Source organism: Phyllobates terribilis, unplaced genomic scaffold, assembly GCF_046119375.1.
Source record: "Phyllobates terribilis strain yellow unplaced genomic scaffold, ASM4611937v1 Scaffold_4__5_contigs__length_816908805, whole genome shotgun sequence".
Lineage (NCBI taxonomy): Eukaryota > Metazoa > Chordata > Amphibia > Anura > Dendrobatidae > Phyllobates > Phyllobates terribilis.
Window position 1 is genome coordinate 679,323,847 of NW_027362764.1, and position 20,169 is coordinate 679,344,015.

Consider the following 20,169-nt stretch of genomic DNA (forward strand, 5'->3'; position numbering starts at 1 on the left):
AACGAGTGGCCATCATTACATTAAGAAATTAAGGTCAGTCAATCTGAAAAATTGGGCAAACTTTGAAAGTGTCCCCAAGTGCAGTTGCAAAAACCATCAAGCGCTACAAAGAAACTGGCTCACATGAGGACCGCCCCAGGAAAGGAAGACCAAGAGTCTCCTCTGCTTCTGAGGATAAGTTTATCCTAGTCACCAGCCTCAGAAATCACAGGTTAACAGCAGCTCAGATTAGAGACCAGGTCAATGCCACACAGAGTTCTAGCAGCAGACACATCTCTTCAACTACTGTTAAGAGGAGACTTTGTGCAGCAGGCCTTCATGGTAAAATAGCTGCTAGGAAACCACTGCTAAGGACAGGCAACAAGCAGAAGAGACTTGTTTGGGCTAAAGAACACAAGGAATGGACATTAGACCAGTGGAAATCTGTGCTTTGGTCTGATGAGTCCAAATTTGAGATCGTTGGTGTCTTTGTGTGACGCAGAAAAGGTGAACGGATGGACTCTACATGCCTGGTTCCCACCGTGAAGCATGGAGGAGGAGGTGTGATGGTGTGGGGGTGCTTTGCTGGTGACACTGTTGGGGATTTATTCAATATTGAAGGCATACTGAACCAGCATGGCTACCACAGCATCTTGCAGCGGCATGCTATTCCATCCGGTTTGCATTTAGTTAAACCATCATTTATTTTTCAACAGGACAATGACCCCAAACACACCTCCGGGCTGTGTAAGGGCTATTTGACCAAGAAGGAGAGTGATGGGGTGCTACTCCAGATGACCTGGCCTCCACAGTCACCAGACCTGAATCCAATCGAGATGGTTTGGGGTGAGCTGGACCGCAGAGTGAAGGCAAAAGGGCCAACAAGTGCTAAGCATCTCTGGGAACTCCTTCAAGATTGTTGGAAGACCATTTCCGGTGACTACCTCTTGAAGCTCATCAAGAGTGTGCAAAGCAGTCATCAAAGCAAGAGGTGGCTACTTTGAAGAACCTAGAATATAAGACATATTTTCAGTTGTTTCACACTTTTTTGTTAAGTATATAATTCCACATGTGTTAATTCATAGTTGTGATGCCTTCAGTGTGAATGTACAATTTTCATAGTCATGAAAATACAGAAAAATCTTTAAATGAGAAGGTGTGTCCAAACTTTTGGTCTGTACTGTATATATATATGAACTATTAGAAACTATGTAACTACAACTTTACTGTATAAGATTATAAATAAATATTGAGACATTGTATTACATTTTGATACAACATTATAATTACAGTTTTTCCTTAGCCACTCCCTAAACCAAATCTTCTGTCTCTCTCAAATATCTCCAGGAACGCCCTATTTAGGAAAGACAGTTTTCTATCCTTCAAAACCTCAGAGAACTGCCTGTTCTTCTGTCCACATTCGATGACGTCACTGTGAGTTGGTCGTCTCACCTGTCTCTGTCTATCAGTTTCAGCCATTTTCCTTTTTAGAGAATCACAGTTCTGACTGAGAATTAACTCATTCTGTGGAGAGATGGATCTTTGCACTGGCTGATATGGCTTATAACATATATGAAATCTTCTGCGTATTTGATAGAGTTCACTATGGGGATGACTCAGTCTAGGAGAGTTTGATATTGGCTTTTGGTAAGATTTTACCTTTCCTGGTTTTATAAATTTAGCTTGATTTATTTTCTTTTCACGATTCTCATGTTTTCTAACAAAATCCAGCATCTGCGCACATTCAAATAGTGAATTTTTTTGTGATGCCATAACTTGGGAAACTGAATTTAGGAATTTGAATTTTTGTACAAAAGTTGTTATCATATGTTGTACTTTTCCATTTTTGATGAGAGCTTTGTACAACCGTTCAAATATGGACATGAATGTATATGTACATTCCTTCCTATCAATCCTTAGTTTCTGCAGATCTTCTATGTTGGGAAAATCCTTTGTGACACAATAAATCAAATATCTTAATCTGTCCGAATCATTTTCCCATCCATTAGGAGAGTCATTTTCACAGGGCATTAAATGTAAACGTCTGGACAATGTCACAGGAATCCATATTTTAAATAATTGATTCCTCTCCTCATTGGATAAATCAAACTTATCAGAGAAGCTCTCAAATGTCTCTGAATTTCTACAGGCATGGATTTTGACATCATATTTTGGCATGATTTTGTATAATTTCAGCAAATTTTTCCTCATTTTAATTTGGAGTTGAGCCTGGGTAATTCCAGAATTCTCTGATATTTTTAGTGGCTCTTGTACGTCCGTTCCTCCTACGTCACTCACGTCTCCTCCCACATCACCTAGTATATCGGTTTCTCGTATGTCAGTCATGTCTCCTCCCATGTCAGGTTTCTGTATGTCCGTCTCTTGGTCAGACCCAAGGTCACCTTCAGTTACAGACACGTGTCTTACTTCTTGTTCATTTTCCACATTACAGTCAGAATCAGTATCACCGTCTGACACTTCTACACTATTTTCCTGCTTAGAAATCTCTAACACAAGACTAGGAAAAAAATCTACCAAATGTAGAATATTTCTCAATTTCTGTTTGTCTCTATTTACCAATTTAGAAGTTAACTGTAAATTTTGCTATTCACATTCTTTGTATAAACTGAGCCACAAAACTTCTATGTCATCTCCTACATTAACTTTGAAATTAATATTACTTTGTTTAGCAAAACAAGAAATTATATCCATATTTTGCTTACCTTAAGATTCCTTGGCTTCTCTTTATCAGCACGTCCTGTCTTCAGTTGGTCTGATTTTTTTCCTGTGTGATTCTGTTCCTTGTTAGTACCTCTGCTTCCTGTCTTTCCTCAGTCTGTAGGTCCTTTCTGCTTCTCGTGACAAACTAGGGAATTTACTGACACGTGAATAACAGCTGTTCAGCTCGTCAGGACTCCCCCCTTGTTCAGGGAAGAAATTCACTTACTTAATTTAAAAAACAAAAAAACAGGACTGGCTGGCTCACCATTGTAAAATAATACTCTTCCTGTATTATTTTTTTCTACTGAGGACTTCTCAAAGTATCAATATCACGATATTCTTATAAAAAAATGTATCTATTTATTCTTGGATTGTCCATTAAAAAGAATCAGATTGCAGCAGGTACATACAATAATTAGTTATAAAGTAATTGTCCATTTGTCCATAATTAGCTTAACTGTTGAGATTCACCCATCTTTCCTTGGATCCTGGCTGGTAAATCATGTCTTTGTCCAGCATGTGTCCAGGCCTACATGTCATCTGCTTCTCAGCATGAAGATTCTGTGTCTTGTGGGGTGGGCAAAGCAAGAGAGCCCCCCCTTTCTGTATCATGGGCTTTTAGAGCCAGTCGTATGGACACCTGTTCTACATATGGTAGTGAACCAAAAATGCACACACAAATTGCGCATGTCAACTAGACACGATGGCTGAGGCATAGAACTCAGAAAAATGAATATCGATTAACATTCCAAATGAATTTCCATAATTAACCATTTAACAGAGACCGCCTGGGAATGCCAGGTGCTGTAGGCTTTTGCTTTTTCCTTCCTTCCACCAGCAGGGGGCACTCTCTTCTATGCCTTTTTTCCATTCCCTTTCACAAGTGCACACATTCATTCTCTTTTCTTTTTTTCATTTGCTTTCTCTCTTGCGCTATTTCATCTCTGCAAAATACCAGCATCCTTCTAATCACCGTGGGCCTCCAGCATTGTTGCTTCTTTACTTTTAATACTAGGCTCCTTTTCACCAGGACCAGCGTCTCCCGGGTGGCTGGAGGCAACCACCGGTAACCCCAAGCAGAAGACCTTTGCAGGCAACACGACCCTCTCCCCTGAAGAGCAGCTCAAAGTCACTGGCAACCATCTCACCCTCTTCCTTCATTCACCCCTGGACGTCTCGCTCCGCCCCCAAGTTACGGGTCCAGCTTGCTCTTTCTGTCACATTACCGCGATGAAGGGTTTAGCCTGCAGGAGACCCTGCGCCGAGCCATTTTTGAAGACACCTGATGCGGCGGGTGAATCACTGCTAAACAAACCACACCTGTAGGGACGGCACAGCCTTTGCATGGACCCTTCGGAGCCCGCCCCGTCACGGCCAGATTGCTCACCAACAAGCGATCCTGAGAAAGGCTGGCCGGGCGATGGATCGAGCAGCGTCTACTGGCCATACCACCTTGGATACGCCCGATCTCGTCTGATCTCGGAAGCAAATCAGGGCTGGGCTCGGACAGTACTTTAATGGGAGACCTCCTGGGAATACCGGGTGCTGTAGACCATTTTGATGACGTTTTGCCCTACTGCCCAGCTCGGCTAGCATGGAACGGCGCCTTGCCGGACACTGACCTTAACTAACTTAGATGATGGAAGCCCCAAGGCCTCTGAGCCAGTTGGCAGCTAAGTACGCTACCCCGCCGCCCTTCACACAGGCCTGACACCGAGCTCCTTACCACGGCTAGGAGTGCTTATTGACTCCGCAGCTCGCCATGTGGAAATAATGGCGTTAAGAGCACCCGGGGCCGTGAAGGGGCCAAGCTTTCAGCAGGTGCCCAGGGAAGGTTTTGGATGCCGGCCGCCTAGCGAGGGCCAGCAGAAGTAACATGTTTCTCTGCAAAGAATCTTGTGTAACCAAGCCAGACGGCTGACAAAGAGCTAACCTCAGTGCAAGGAAGGCAAGGAAGGTGCGGAAGGAATTGGGGAGGGGGGGGTGATTCCTGCTAGGGCCCTGAAATCATAAAACAGGCAGAAGAGTCTGACGCATGGTGACGGAGAGGTTGTAGGGTCAGATAGGGGGTGTTGTCACGTGCGAGCACGTGTGCATGCTGGCTTGTGTGTGAGAGTGCGCTTCCTAGGTGTGGCGCGCTGCAGACAGTCAAAGGGATTGTTCCCTTTCATTAAAAGTTAATCCCCGGCTGCAGGCTATTAGAAAGCAACTAACCGCGCTCTAAACACCCTACCCGGGTCTACCGGTGAGTCTCGCCTCTGCTCCCGGCCTGTGGCATTGGCCGCGAAGCTGACGTTCCGTCGACAGTGCTGCAGCCGATCAGTGAGCTCAGCGGCTCTGAGTGGGGCCTTCTGTCTACAAGACCTTTTAAGGAAGCCAGCAAAAAAATTGAAGAGAAGGGAAAGCACAAAAGGACCTGGTCTTGCTGAGCACTGGAAAGGGCAGCCGGCAGCCGGACTTCAAAGTAGAAAAGCAGCAAGTGAGAAGCTTATCTCTGCCTACTGCCACACCAGCCTGAACACGCTTAATCTCGTCTGATCTCAGAAGCTAAGCAGATTTGGGCCTGGTTAGTACTTGGATGGGAGACTACCTGGGAATACCAGGTGCTGTAGGCTTTTGCTTGTTCCTTCCTTCCACCAGCAGGGGGCACTCTCTTCTATGCCTTTTTTCCATTCCCTTTCACAAGTGCACACATTCATTCTCTTTTCTTTTTTTCATTTGCTTTCTCTTTCGCTATTTCATCTCTGCAAAATACCAGCATCCTTCTGATCACCGTGGGCCTCCAGCATTGTTGCTTATTTACTTTTAATACTAGGCTCCTTTTCACCAGGACCAGCGTCTCCCGGGTGGCTGGAGGCAACCACCGGTAACCCCAAGCAGAAGACCTTTGCAGGCAACACGACCCTCCCCCCTGAAGAGCAGCTCAAAGTCACTGGCAACCATCTCACCCTCTTCCTTCATTCACCCCTGGACGTCTCGCTCCGCCCCCAAGTTACGGGTCCAGCTTGCTCTTTCTGTCACATTACCGCAATGAAGGGTTTAGCCTGCAGGAGACCCTGCGCCGAGCCATTTTTGAAGACACCTGATGCGGCGGGTAAATCACTGCTAAACAAACCACACCTGTAGGGACGGCACAGCCTTTGCATGGACCCTTCGGAGCCCGCCCCGTCACGGCCAGATTGCTCGCCACCAAGCGATCCTGAGAAAGGCTGGCTGGGCGATGGATCGAGCAGCGTCTACTGGCCATACCACCTTGGATGCGCCTGATCTCGTCTGATCTCGGAAGCAAAGCAGGGCTGGGCTCGAACAGTACTTGGATGGGATACCTCCTGGGAATACCAGGTGCTTTAGACCATTTTGATGACGTTTTGCCCTACTTCCCAGCTCGGCTAGCATGGAATGGCGCCTTGCCGGACACCGACCTTAAGTAACTTAGATGATGGAAGCCTCAAGGCCTCTGAGCCAGTTGGCAGCTAAGTACGATACCCCGCCGCCTTCACGCAGGCCTGACACCGAGCTCCTTGTAACGGCTAGGAGTGCTTATTGACTCCGCAGCTCGCCATGTGGAAATGATGGCGTTAAAAGCACCCGGGGCCGTGAAGTGGCCAGGCTTTCAGCAGGTGCCCAGGGAAGGTTTTGGATGCCGGCCGCCTAGCGAGGGCCTGCAGAAGTAACATGTTTCTCTGCAAAGAAGCTTGTGTAACCAAGCCAGACGGCTGACAAAGAGCTAACCTCAGTGCAAGGAAGGCAAGGAAGGTGCGGAAGGAATTGGGGAGGGGGGGGGTGATTCCTGCTAGGGCCCTGAAATCATAAAACAGGCAGGAGAGTCTGACGCATGGTGACGGAGAGGTTGTAGGGGCAGATAGGGGGTGTTGTCACGTGCGAGCACGTGTGCATGCTGGCTTGTGTGTGAGAGTGCGCTTCCTAGGTGTGGCGCGCTGCAGACAGTCAAAGGGATTGTTCCCTTTCATTAAAATTTAATCCCCGGCTGCAGGCTATTAGAAAGCAACTAACCGCGCTCTACTCACCCTACCCGGGTCTACCGGTGAGTCTCGCCTCTGCTCCCGGCCTGTAGCATTGGTCGTGAAGCCGACGTTCCGTCGACAGCGCTGCAGCCGATCAGTGAGCTCAGCGGCTCTGAGTGGGGTCTTCTGTCTGCAAGACCTTTTAAGGAAGCCAGCAAAAAAATTGAAGAGAAGGGAAAGCACAAAAGGACCTGGTCTTGCTGAGCACTGGAAAGGGCAGCCGGCAGCCAGACTTTAAAGTAGAAAAGCAGCAAGTGAGAGGCTTGTCTCTGCCTATGGCCACACCAACCTGAACATGCCCCTGAACATGCCCAATCTCGTCTGATCTCGGAAGCTAAGCAGATTTGGGCCTGGTTAGTACTTGGATGGGAGACCTTCTGGGAACATCGGGTGCTGTAGACCATTTTGATGACGTTTTGCCCTACTGCCCAGCTCGGCTAGCATGGAACGGCACCTTGCCGGACATCGACCTTAACACTAGAACTACTGATGGAGTCATTTTGACTCCTTTCGTTTTTTATTTCTCTTCTGTGACTACATTTTTCAGAATTCCGGCTTGAAACTCGGTGACTTTTCCTCAAATATGATGTGAAAAAAGATTTTGTGAGAATAAATAATTTTGGTGAAAAATTTGCGCGTTTTTTTCAAAATTTACCAAGAACTACTGAAGGGAGTCATTTTGACTCCCTACTATATTTTGAGGTCCTTTTGTCACTAAATGTTGCTATAAAGTTTTGTGCATAATTTTTTCACTCTGTCTTATTTACCCTGATGTTCATATAGATGTAGTTCAATTTACATGTCAACTTTTCACATTTTCCTTGTGTTTTACCTGCTTGTATTACTGTGTAATGCTGAACAAAATAGCTTGTTTACTCTAGGCTCTTATCTTATGCTAATGAAGGGTGGTGTTTTTCTAAGGTCCTAGCAGGAGACAGTATTCTGGATAGTAACTTTACTTTCAGTTCAGCTGAAGAGACAAAGAGAACAGACGCAGACATACGAGCCCTGAAGACTCATACAGGTATGAATTGTTATGAAATAGTTTAGCTGTCTGTCAACTGATTCAGCCCACCTACTTTTGAAGGTGGCAGAACAGTTATTATTTCTTTTAGTTTTCATTTCATTTCTATTTTTCAGCAGGGAACTATATAGAATTATGGAATTTGTGAGGAATATGGAGAGAAGACGTTTGATAAAGCCTCAGGATATTCTGGCTACTTTGCAATCCATACCGGAGGATGAATCGGAATCCGAATTGCAGGAACAAGTATTTGATTCTGACAGTGATGAAGATTTCATTCCTCAGAACATAGCAAGTGAATCTGAAGACTCAGAAGGAACAAATCCAGAAGGTAAGTAGTTATGTGTATTTATTTGTTCTTCCACACACTGAGTTAGGGCCTGTGCACACTAGCAGAATTCTGGCTGAATAGCCATCTGGATATTCTTGCCGCAATACAGGCCGTACCTGCCCGCTCATGGCTGAAGCTCCGCTCCGAACCCCGGGCTGGAGCCGCTGTCAGGGACAGAGCAGCGCTTGCTTACGCGCGAGCACGGCTCCGTCCCAGACAGCGGCTCCAGCCCGGGGTTCGGAGCGGAGCTTCAGGTATGAAACTCCGCTCTGTACCTGAGCGGGCAGGTACGGGCCGGATTGTGGTGAGAATATCCGGTCGGATATTCCGCCGCTAATCCAGCCAGTGTGCACGGACCCTTACAAAACAAAAATTCTAAATATTCATCAACTTTTTTACAGATATTCCAAGCACAACAACTGGGGATCGGGCTCATGCAGTTATGTTGCCTCGTGACCATCCTCCTGGTTGTGGACAGAAAAAATCAGCAAAATGTCCCAGAAATGAGAGAACAACAGATAACGATGGCGGCGAAGGTAATGCAACAACAAACACCAGAGAAGGCGAATCTGAAGGAATACTAGTTTCAGCGGATGGTATTCAATGGAAACCTGTTGAAATTGGAGAACACTTGCCTGGTAGGCGTGACAGCCAAAATATTCTTCGAGAAGCACCTGGCCCTACAGGATACGCCAGAAGAAATATCATTATCGATAGTCCTTTGAGCGCATGGCGTTTATTTTTTGATTCATATATATTGACACATATAAAGAACTGTACGCTTGCAGAAGCATGCAGGAACAATAATTTACAGTTTACTCTATCTGATGAGGAGCTAGATGCATTCATTGCGATATTCTATGCTCGTGGAATATCTGGCACGAACCGTCACTCGATTAGCAGTATTTGGTGTAATGACTGGGGAATACCGTTTTGCAAAGCGACAATGTCTAGGGACCGCTTTGTTGAAATTATGAGGTTTCTCAGATTTGATGAGATATCTACTCGATCGGAGAGACTGCAAACGGACAAGTTTGCTCTATTTTCTACTGTGTGGGACAGGTTTATTGAAAATTGTATTGCGTGTTACAAACCTGGCCCATACATAACGGTGGATGAGCAACTTTTCCCAAGCAAAACTAGGTGTCCATTCACGCAGTACATGCCTTCCAAACCAGATAAATATGGCCACAAATATTGGCTAGCTGTTGATAAGAGGAGCAAATATCTGGCAAATGGCTTCCCTTATCTAGGCAAAGATGACACACGCCGTGCTGAGGACCGTTTAGCTGACCATGTGGTAATGAAGTTATTGGACCCGTTTTTGAAAAAAGGTCGCAATGTTACAACCGATAATTATTTTACTTCAGTAAAATTAGCTAAATAGCTAAAAAGCAAAGGAACAACCATCGTGGGAACACTGAACAAGATAAGGCGAGAAGTGCCTAAAGAAATAAAATCCATGAAAGAGGAATTGTACAACACTAAAGTGTTTAGAAATGAAGACAATTTTACACTTACAGTAGATCAAGGAAAGCCCAACAAAAATGTTGTCATTTTGAGTTCCGTCCATCCAGATGTTGTTGTTGCGTCTGATTCCGCTAAAAAAACTCCAGAAACGGTAAAGTTTTACAATGAAACAAAATATGGAGTAGATGTAGTGGATCAGATGGCACGAAAATATACCACACGAACATGCACAAGGAGATGGCCTGTTCATGCATTTGAAAATGCCTTAGACTTTGCGGGTATAAATGCATGGATAATATTCAAGGAGATTACCCACCAAAAAATGTCACGCAAGGCATTTTTGCAAACGCTTGTGAGAGAGTTGAGTGGTCCTTATGTCACAGATAGGGAAAAGGGTTCCACGTCCCAAGTTTCTACATGCTCAGAAGTGATGGTTCAAACAAAATTTTGCCAGATCAAAGAAAAGTGCAAGAAAAATAGATTTGTCGGAAATTGTAAGACTTGTGGTAAGTCTTTATGTGGGCAATGTACTGCCATAAATCAAAGGCAATGCCTAAAATGCGAAACACCAAATGTTTAGAAGGTGAATTCTGCGCCATATTTTCATTTTTATGCTCCTCCACCTACATTTTCTCTGCTTTTTGTTCTTCAGTTGTTGTTTATATGTGTGCACTTGAATAAAAAAAAATGTTTGAAAAACGTCAATTATAATTATTGTTATTTTCTGTAGAAAAATAAGAAAAGCAGAAAAAAAACAATCAAAAGCATTACTGTTGGATCTCACAATAATAATACATTACAAAAAATATAATTATTAATAAATAACCACAAATGAAACTCTAAAAATAAACGAAAACAAGCAAGGAGTCAAAATGACTACTTTCAGTAGTTCTAGGTGGGGTCACGAGTCCAGTAGTCCTAGTGTTAAGTAACTTAGATGATGGAAGCCCCAAGGCCTCTGAGCCAGTTGGCAGCTAAGTACGCTACCCCGCCGCCCTTCACGCAGGCCTGACACCGAGCTCCTTGCCACGGCTAGGAGTGCCTATTGACACCGCAGCTCGCCGTGTGGAAATGATGGCGTTAAAAGCACCCGGGGCCGTGAAGGGGCCAGGCTTACAGCAGGTGCCCAGGGAAGGTTTTGGATGCCGGCCGCCTAGCGAGGGCCAGCAGAAGTAAGATTTTTCTCTGCAAAGAAGCGTGTGTAGCCAAGGCAGACGGCTGACAAAGAGCTAACCTCAGTGCAAGGAAGGCAAGGAAGGAATTGGGGGGGGGGGTGATTCCTGCTAGGGCCCTGAAATCATAAAACAGGCAGGAGGGTCTGACGCATGGTGACTTAGAGGTTGTAGGGGCAGATAGGGGGTGTTGTCACGTGCGAGCACGTGTGCATGCTGGCTTGTGTGTGAGAGTGCGCTTCCTAGGTGTGGCGCGCTGCAGACAGTCAAAGGGATTGTTCCCTTTCATTAAAAGTTAATCCCCGGCTGCAGGCTATTAGAAAGCAACTAACCGCGCTCTACTCACCCTACCCGGGTCTACCGGTGAGTCTCGCCTCTGCTCCCGGCCTGTGGCATTGGCCGTGAAGCTGACGTTCCGTCGACAGCGCTGCAGCCGATCAGTGAGCTCAGTGGCTCTGAGTGGGGCCTTCTGTCTACAAGACCTTTTAAGGAAGCCAGTAAAAAAATTGAAGAGAAGGAAAAGCACAAAAAGACCTGGTCTTGCTGATCACTGGAAAGGGCAGCCGGCAGCCAGACTTCAAAGTAGAAAAGCAGCAAGTGAGAACCTTGTCTCTGCCTACGGCCACACCACCCTGAACACACACGATCTCGTCTGATCTCGGAAGCTAAGCAGGGTTGGGCCTGGTTAAATCTTGGGTGGGAGACCGCCTGGGAATACCAGTTGCTGTAGCCTTTTGCTTTTTCCTTCCTTCCACCAGAAGGGGGCACTCTCTTCTATGCCTTTTTTCCATTCCCTTTCACAAGTGCACACATTCATTCTCTTTTCTTTTTTTCATTTGATTTCTCTCTTGCGCTATTTAATCTCTGCAAAATACCAGCATCCTTCTGATCACCGTGGGCCTCCAGCATTGTTGCTTCTTTACTTTTAATACTAGGCTCCTTTTCACCAGGACCAGCGTCTCCCGCGTGGCTGGAGGCAACCACCGGTAACCCCAAGCAGAAGACCTTTGCAGGCAACACGACCCTCCCCCTAGAAGAACAGCTCAAAGTCACTGGCAACCATCTCACCCTCTTCCTTCATTCACCCCTGGACGTCTCGCTCCGCCCCCAAGTTACGGGTCCAGCTTGCTCTTTCTGTCACATTACCGCGATGAAGGGTTTAGCCTACAGGAGACCCTGCGCCGAGACATTTTTGAAGACACCTGATGCGGCGGGTAAATCACTGCTAAATAAACCACACCTGTAGGGACGGCACACCCTTTGCATGGACCCTTCGGAGCCCGCCCCGTCACGGCCAGATTGCTCGCCACCAAGCGATCCTGAGAAAGGCTGGCCGGGCGATGGATTGAGCAGCGTCTACTGGCCATACCACCTTGGATACGCCCGATCTTGTCTGATCTCGAAAGCAAAGCAGTGCTGGGCTCAGACAGTACTTGGATGGGAGACCTCCTGGGAACACTGGGTGCTGTAGACCATTTTGATGACGTTTTGCCCTACTGCCCAGCTCGGCTAGCATGGAACGGCGCCTTGCCGGACACCGACCTTAAGTAACTTAGATGATGGAAGCCCCAAGGCCTCTGAGCTAGTTGGCAGCTAAGTACACTACCCCGCCGCCTTCACGCAGGCCTGACACCGAGCTCCTTGCCACGGCTAGGAGTGTTTATTGACTCCGCAGCTCGCCGTGTGGAAATGATGGCGTTAAAAGCACCTGGGGCCGTGAAGGGGCCAGGCTTTCAGCAGGTGCCCAGGGAAGGTTTTGGATGCCGGCCGCCTAGCGAGGGCCAACAGAAGTAAGATGTTTCTCTGCAAAGAAGCTTGTGTAACCAAGCCAGACGGCTGACAAAGAGCTAACCTCAGTGCAAGGAGGGCAAGGAAGGTGCAGAAGGAATTGGGGAGGGGGGGGGTGATTCCTGCTAGAGCCCTGAAATCATAACACAGGCAGGAGAGTCTGACGCATGGTGACGGAGAGGTTGTAGGGGAAGATAGGGGGTGTTGTCACTTGCGAGCACGTGTGCATGCTGGCTTGTGTGTGAGAGTGCGCTTCCTAGGTGTGGCGCGCTGCAGACAGTCAAAGGGATTGTTCCCTTTCATTAAAAGTTAATCCCCGGCTGCAGGCTATTAGAAAGCAACTAACCGCGCTCTACTCACCCTACCCGGGTCTACCGGTGAGTCTCGCCTCTGCTCCCGGCCTGTGGCATTGGCCGTGAAGCTGACGTTCCGTCGACAGCGCTGCAGCCGATCAGTGAGCTCAGCGGCTCTGAGTGGGGCATTGTGTCTACAAGACCTTTTAAGGAAGCCAGCAAAAAAATTGAAGAGAAGGGAAAGCACAAAAGGACCTGGTCTTGCTGAGCACTGGAAAGGGCAGCCGGCAGCCAGACGTCAAAGTAGAAAAGCAGCAAGTGAGAGGCTTGCCTCTGCCTACGGCCACACCACCCTGAACACGCCCGATCTCGTCTGAACTTGGAAGCTAAGCAGGGTCAGGACTGGTTAGTACTTGGATGCGAGACCTCCTGGGAACACCGGGTGCTGCAGACCATTTTGATGACGTTTTGCCCTACTGCCCAGCTCGGCTAGCATGGAATGGCGCCTTGCCGGACACCGACCTTAAGTAACTTAGATTATGGAAGCCCCAAGGCCTCTGAGCCAGTTGGCAGCTAAGTACGCTACCCCGCTGCCTTCACGCATGCCTGACACCGAGCTCCTTGCCACGGCTAGGAGTGCTTATTGACTGCGCAGCTCGCCGTGTGGAAATGATGGCGTTAAAAGCACCCGGGGCCGTGAAGGGGCCAGGCTTACAGCAGGTGCCCAGGGAAGGTTTTGGATGCCGGCCGCCTAGCGAGGGCCAGCAGAAGTAACATGTTTCTCTGCAAAGAAGCTTGTGTAACCAAGCCAGACGGCTGACAAAGAGCTAACCTCAGTGCAAGGAAGGTGCGGAAGGAATTGGGGTGGGTGGGGGTGATTCCTGCTAGGGCCCTGAAATCATAAAACAGGCAGGAGAGTCTGACGCATGGTGACAGAGAGGTTGTAGAGGCAGATAGGGGGTGTTGTCACGTGCGAGCACGTGTGCATGCTGGCTTGTGTGTGAGAGTGCGCTTTCTAGGTGTGGCGCGCTGCAGACAGTCAAAGGGATTGTTCCCTTTCATTAAAAGTTAATCCCCGGCTGCAGGCTATTAGAAAGCAACTAACCGTGCTCTACTCACCCTACCCGGGTCTACCGGTGAGTCTCGCCTCTGCTCCCGGCCTGTGGCATTGGCCGTGAAGCCGACGTTCCGTCGACAGCGCTGCAGCCGATCAGTGAGCTCAGCGGCTCTGAGTGGGGCGTTGTGTCTACAAGACCTTTTAAGGAAGCCAGCAAAAAAATTGAAGAGAAGGGAAAGCTCAAAAGGACCTGGTCTTGCTGAGCACTGGAAAGGGCAGCCGGCAGCCAGACTTCAAAGTAGAAAAGCAGCAAGAGAGAGGCTTGTGATGCCTACGGCTACACCATCCTGAACACATCTGATCTCAGAAGCTAAGCAGTGTTGGGCCTGGTTAGTACTTGGATGGGAGACCTCCTGGGAATACCAGGTGCTGTAGGCTTTTGCTTTTTCCTTCCTTCCACCAGCAGGGGGCGCTCTCTTCTATGCCTTTTTTCCATTCCCTTTCACAAGTGCACACATTCGTTCTCTTTTCTTTTTTTCATTTGCTTTCTCTCTTGCGCTATTTCATCTCTGCAAAATACCAGCATCCTTCTGATCACCGTGGGCCTCCAGCATTTTTGCTTATTTACTTTTAATACTAGGCTCCTTTTCACCAGGACCAGCGTCTCCCGGGTGGCTGGAGGCAACAACCGGTAACCCCAAGCAGAAGACTTTTGCAGGCAACACGACCCTCCCCCATGAAGAGCAGCTCAAAGTCACTGGCAACCATCTCACCCTCTTCCTTCATTCACCCTGGACGTCTCGCTCCGCCACCAAGTTACGGGTCCAGCTTGCTCTTTCTGTCACATTACCGCGATGAAGGGTTTAGCCTGCAGGAGACCCTGCGCTGAGACATTTTTGAAGACAACTGATGCGGCGGGTGAATCACTGCTAAACAAACCACACCTGTAGGGACGGCACAGACTTTGCATGGAGCCTTCGGAGCCCGCCCCGTCACGGCCAGATTGCTCGCCATCAAGCGATCCTGAGAAAGGCTGGCCGGGCAATGGATCGAGCAGCGTCTACTGGCCATACCACCTTGGATACGCCCAATCTTGTCTGATCTTGGAAGCAAAGCAGAGCTGGGCTTGGACAGTACTTGGATGGGAGACCTCCTGGGAACACCGGGTGCTGTAGACCATTTTGATGACGTTTTGCCCTACTGCCCAGCTCGGCTAGCATGGAACGGCGCCTTGCCGGACACCGACCTTAAGCAACTTAGATGATGGAAGCCCCAAGGCCTCTGAGCCAGTTGGCAGCTAAGTACGCTACCACGCAGTCTTGACACTGAGCTCCTTGTCATGGCTAGGAGTGCTTATTGACTCCGCAGCTCGCCGGGTGGAAATGATGGCGTTAAAAGCACCCGGGGCCGTGAAGGGGCCAGGCATTCAGCAGGTGCCCAGGGAAGGTTTGGATGCCGGTCGCCTAGCGAGGGCCAGCAGAAGTAACATGTTTCTCTGCAAAGAAGCTTGTGTAACCAAGCCAGACGGCTGACAAAGAGCTAACCTCAGTGCAAGGAAGGCAAGGAAGAAATTGGGGAGAGGAGGAGGTGATTCCTGATAGGGCCCTGAAATCATAAAACAGGCAGGAGAGTCTGATGCATGGTGACGGAGAGGTTGTAGGGGCAGATAGGGGGTGTTGTCACGTGCGAGCACGTGTGCATGCTGGCTTGTGTGTGAGAGTGCGCTTCCTAGGTGTGGCGCGCTGCAGACAGTCAAAGGGATTGTTCCCTTTCATTAAAAGTTAATCCCCGGCTGCAGCCTATTAGAAAGCAACTAACCGCGCTCTACTCACCCTACCCAGGTCTACCGGTGAGTCTCGCCTCTGCTCCCGGCCTGTGGCATTGGCCGTGAAGCTGACGTTCCGTCGTCAGCGCTGCAGCCGATCAGTGAGCTCAGCGGCTCTGAGTGGGGCGTTGTGTCTACAAGACCTTTTAAGGAAGCCAGCAAAAAAATTGAAGAGAAGGGAAAGCACAAAAGGACCTGGTCTTGCTGAGCACTGGAAAGGGCAGCCGGCAGCCAGACGTCAAAGTAGAAAAGCAGCAAGTGAGAGGCTTGTCTCTGCCTATGGCCACACCACCCTGAAAACGCCCGATCTCATCTGATCTCGGAAGCTAAGCAGGGTCGGGCCTGGTTAGTACTTGGATGGGAGACTGTAAAATAATACTCTTCCTGTATTATTTTTTCTACTGAGGACTTCTCAATGTATCAATATCACGATATTCTTATAAAAAAATGTATCTATTTATTCTTGGATTGTCCATTAAAAAGAATCAGATTGCAGCAGGTACATACAATAATTAGTTATAAAGTAATTGTCCATTTGTATATAATTAGCTTAATTGTTGAGATTCACCCATCTTTCCTTGGATCCTGGCTGGTAAATCATGTTTTTGTCCAGCATGTGTCCAGGCCTACATGTCATCTGCTTCTCAGCATGAAGATTCTGTGTCTTGTGGGGTGGGCAGAGCAAGAGAGCCCCCCCTTTCTGCACCATGGGCTTTTACAGCCAGTCGTATGGACACCTGTTCTACATATGGTAGTGAACCAAAAATGCACACACAAATAGCGCATGTCAACTAGACACGATGGCTGAGGCATAGAACTCAGAAAAATGATTATCGATTAACATTCCAAATGAATTTCCATAATTAACCATTTAACATTTCCCCCTTTTTTGAGAATAAAAGGACTTTAACTGTAATTTCTCAAAAGAAGATACATTCATCAATCATTTTTTCTTTCCTTCTTCCTTGGCAATATCATTAAATTTCCATAATAATAATAATAATAGTAATAATAGTATTAATATCGGATTATTGTTATATAATGATGTGAATTCATGTTATGGTAAGCCGTGACTAATATTCATTTAATATGTATAATTATACTTCCCTATATCTAAATTGAAGCAATCGCGGGTTCAATCGTCATCATCTGATGTCATTGGGTCGTCGTCTCGTCTTCTTCTTGGTTCTTTTATAACACAGTCTTTAGATGAAAACTTCTTTGAAATAAATTACAGCATGTAGATATTGTACAGTCCATAATTGTGTTCATTATTGTTCAGTCCATAAACTGTACTCTTTATTAGAAAGATCATGTGTGTCAGTTAATAAGAAAACAAAGTCCATGGATGAAATGTAGCTTTAATATCTGTGCAGTGTCACCTGGACTTACGTTGGATCGTCTTTGGAATCTTCCGTGTGTCCGCACTGGTCTCTTGTCACTTTTGGAACAGATGTGACGTCTTTGGTCAGTAAAGCAAGGGTTAACTTGACACTTTCCTGCTTTATATAGCACCATAACCAGTACTCAGTCCTTTATATACAGGACACATATGCCAGGTATTACCTGTTCACCAGCTTTCATTGAAGCGTTGCAGGTGATAAGAAACCACTGGAACGTGATGAAGCTTAAACACAAAACAGTACATATAGGATCATCGTCCTCTGCCGTCCTGGTGATCAGTGGTGTGAATTGTATTGTATGTAATGGACACAGTCTATTATAACACTCAGCATTCACACCTGTTACCTTCTGAGACGTCCGGATATCACTTGCTTCTTCTTGTAACTTTTGAGAATCTCTTTGATTTATAAAAATTAAAAGTCTTTATTAAGATAGAATTCATAATTGCGATGTCTTGATTGAAGTCTTCATTCCCTAATCTGATACCAAATCTGGCAGTTTTTCCTAACCTATAATATCACAGCGTACCATAGCAATCAGTAATATCCATCTAATTATTATCAAAATATTAAAATAAATTATGTTTGGAATAATAAACAATAATAGATAATAATTCATTATCAATCAAGTTCTCCATATGATAGAACATTTTTATGTCATAGGTGTAATTACCTTTTCCAACCCATAGGTGTCAGTGTATTTTGAAAAAACAAGTTTTTATATCTTTATTAAACCAATAATATCAAAGAATGTATACTCCTGAACCAAAATGAATAAATATATGAATATATGAATGAATGAATGAATGAATAAATGAATGAATGAATTGTTGTGTTTACTCAGAAAATGTAAACATTTTTTTCCTTAGCAATATATATTTAATGAAGCAATACTCTTGTATTAGACATTACTTTATTAAATATTAATGTGTTTTCTCAATTGAGATATTGAACTGAAATAAAATCAAATGAGAATTAAAAAATGAAAAAATAGAAAAATAAGAAATATAAAGAATAAAATTTTAAAAATGAAAAATAAAATTAAGAGTAAAAATAAGAATAAAAATAAAAATAAGACCTTTAAATTTTAATGACAAATGCAGAGTAATTATATTCTCCATAAAAAATACCCTTATATCTCCATTATCTGGATGATTTCATATTTGTCATAACCTTGTACCACCAAAAAATATTAAATTATGCAACTTTGCATGTAATACCCTTCTTAATTATACCATAGTACCTTATTATTATTTCTTCTTTATTAAAATGTGTGGAAAATAAGTATTGATCAAAAGTGATTATGTAATCAGGATCAAAAACACATTTTCCCCCTTAATACCAAAAATATTATTTTATAAAATTTATGTATATATCAGAACCAAATTAAAAATAATTATTCTTCTAGAAATATTGTGCATAATTTTCATATCGATGAGTAGCATAGATTTGACAAAAGAGAGGTGTGTACCTATTTAGGTAACCATTAAAAATAATATTATAGTTATTCAAGAATATTATCATGTGGAAAATTATTCTAAATATAAATTTGCTTTGTAAACCATTTTGATGTGTGGTTGCCCTTATCCACTATTAGTTAAATCAAGAAATAATAATTATTAAAGAAATATAGAAATATATATATGTAGATACAGTGCCTACAAGTAGTATTCAACCCCCTGCAGATTTAGCTGGTTTGATAAGATGCACATAAGTTAGAGCCTTCAAACTGCAAACGAGAGTAGGTTTTATGAACAGAAGCATAAATCTTACAAACCAAAAAGTTATGTTGCTCAGTTGAATTTTATTAAATTTTAAACATAAAAGTCTGGGTCAATTATTATTCAACCCCTATGTTTAATATTTTGTGGAATAACCCTTGTTTGCAATTACAGCTAATAATCGTCTTTTATAAGACCTGATAAGGCCGGCACACGTCTGTGGAGTTATCTTGGCCCACTCCTCCATGCAGATCTTCTCCAAGTTATCTAGGTTCTTTGGGTGTCTCATGTGGACTTTATTCTTGAGCTCCTTCCACAAGTTTTCAATTGGGTTAAGGTCAGGAGACTGACTAGGCCACTCCAACACCTTGACTTTTTCCCTCTTGAACCAGGCCTTGGATTTCTTGGCTGTGTGCTTTGGGTCGTTGTCTTGTTGGAAGATGAAATTACGACCCATCTTAAGATCCTTGATGGAGGAGCGGAGGTTCTTGGCCAAAATCTCCAGGTAGGCCGTGCTATCCATCTTACCATGGATGCGGACCAGATGGCCAGGCCCCTTGGCAGAGAAACAGCCCCACAGCATGATGCTGCCACCACCATGCTTGACTGTATGGATGGTATTCTTGGGGTCGTATGCAGTGCCATCCAGTCTCCAAACGTCACGTGTGTGGTTGGCACCAAAGATCTCGATCTTGGTCTCATCAGACCATAGAACCTTGAACCAGTCTGTCTCAGAGTCCTCCAAGTGATCATGAGCAAACTGTAAACGAGCCTTGACATGACGCTTTGAAAGTAAAGGTACCTTACGGGCTCGTCTGGAACGGAGACCATTGCGGTGGAGTACGTTACTTATGGTATTGACTGAAACCAATGTCCCCACTGCCATGAGATCTTCCCGGAGCTCCTTCCTTGTTGTCCTTGGGTTAGCCTTTGTAACGGGTCTGGGAGGCGGAACCTCTGAGCTACTATACAAGGGGGCGGTCCTTGTAAGGGAGCGGGTGGCGACCAGGCAGGCAGTCACAGCAGGTGACCGGGACAGTCTCTAGAAGAACGGGCAGGAGGTCATGGCAAGTGACCGGGGCAGTCTCTGGATGAACGGGCAGATGGTCACGGCAAGTGACCGGGGCAGTCTCTGGGTGAACGGGCAGATGGTCACGGCAAGTGACCGGGGCAGTCTCTGGGTGAACGGGCAGATGGTCACGGCAAGTGACCGGGGCAGTCTCTGGGTAAAGGGTTGGTACGACCTGTGGCGGCTGATGGTAGACGTGAGCTCCCAGGTGAGCAGGCGAGAGTCTCTGGATAAACGGGTGGTCACAGCATGTGACAGCGGAGCCTCCAGGAAGACCAACAGACAGGCGGC

General features: G+C 45.9%; 9 pseudogenes; all 9 read left to right on the plus strand.

The window, feature by feature from the left end:
* The first annotated feature begins 4,134 nt into the window (after positions 1-4,134).
* LOC141267481 (5S ribosomal RNA) lies at positions 4,135-4,254 on the plus strand (annotated as a pseudogene).
* A 942-nt stretch (positions 4,255-5,196) lies between these two features.
* On the plus strand, positions 5,197-5,315 carry LOC141267496 (5S ribosomal RNA; annotated as a pseudogene).
* Positions 5,316-5,934: 619 nt separating this feature from the next.
* LOC141268037 (5S ribosomal RNA) lies at positions 5,935-6,054 on the plus strand (annotated as a pseudogene).
* A 942-nt stretch (positions 6,055-6,996) lies between these two features.
* Positions 6,997-7,127, plus strand: LOC141269219 (5S ribosomal RNA; annotated as a pseudogene).
* A 4,209-nt stretch (positions 7,128-11,336) lies between these two features.
* LOC141269007 (5S ribosomal RNA) lies at positions 11,337-11,455 on the plus strand (annotated as a pseudogene).
* A 621-nt stretch (positions 11,456-12,076) lies between these two features.
* Positions 12,077-12,196, plus strand: LOC141268705 (5S ribosomal RNA; annotated as a pseudogene).
* A 942-nt stretch (positions 12,197-13,138) lies between these two features.
* LOC141268916 (5S ribosomal RNA) lies at positions 13,139-13,257 on the plus strand (annotated as a pseudogene).
* A 932-nt stretch (positions 13,258-14,189) lies between these two features.
* Positions 14,190-14,298, plus strand: LOC141268522 (5S ribosomal RNA; annotated as a pseudogene).
* A 620-nt stretch (positions 14,299-14,918) lies between these two features.
* Positions 14,919-15,038, plus strand: LOC141268196 (5S ribosomal RNA; annotated as a pseudogene).
* The last annotated feature ends 5,131 nt before the right edge of the window (positions 15,039-20,169 follow it).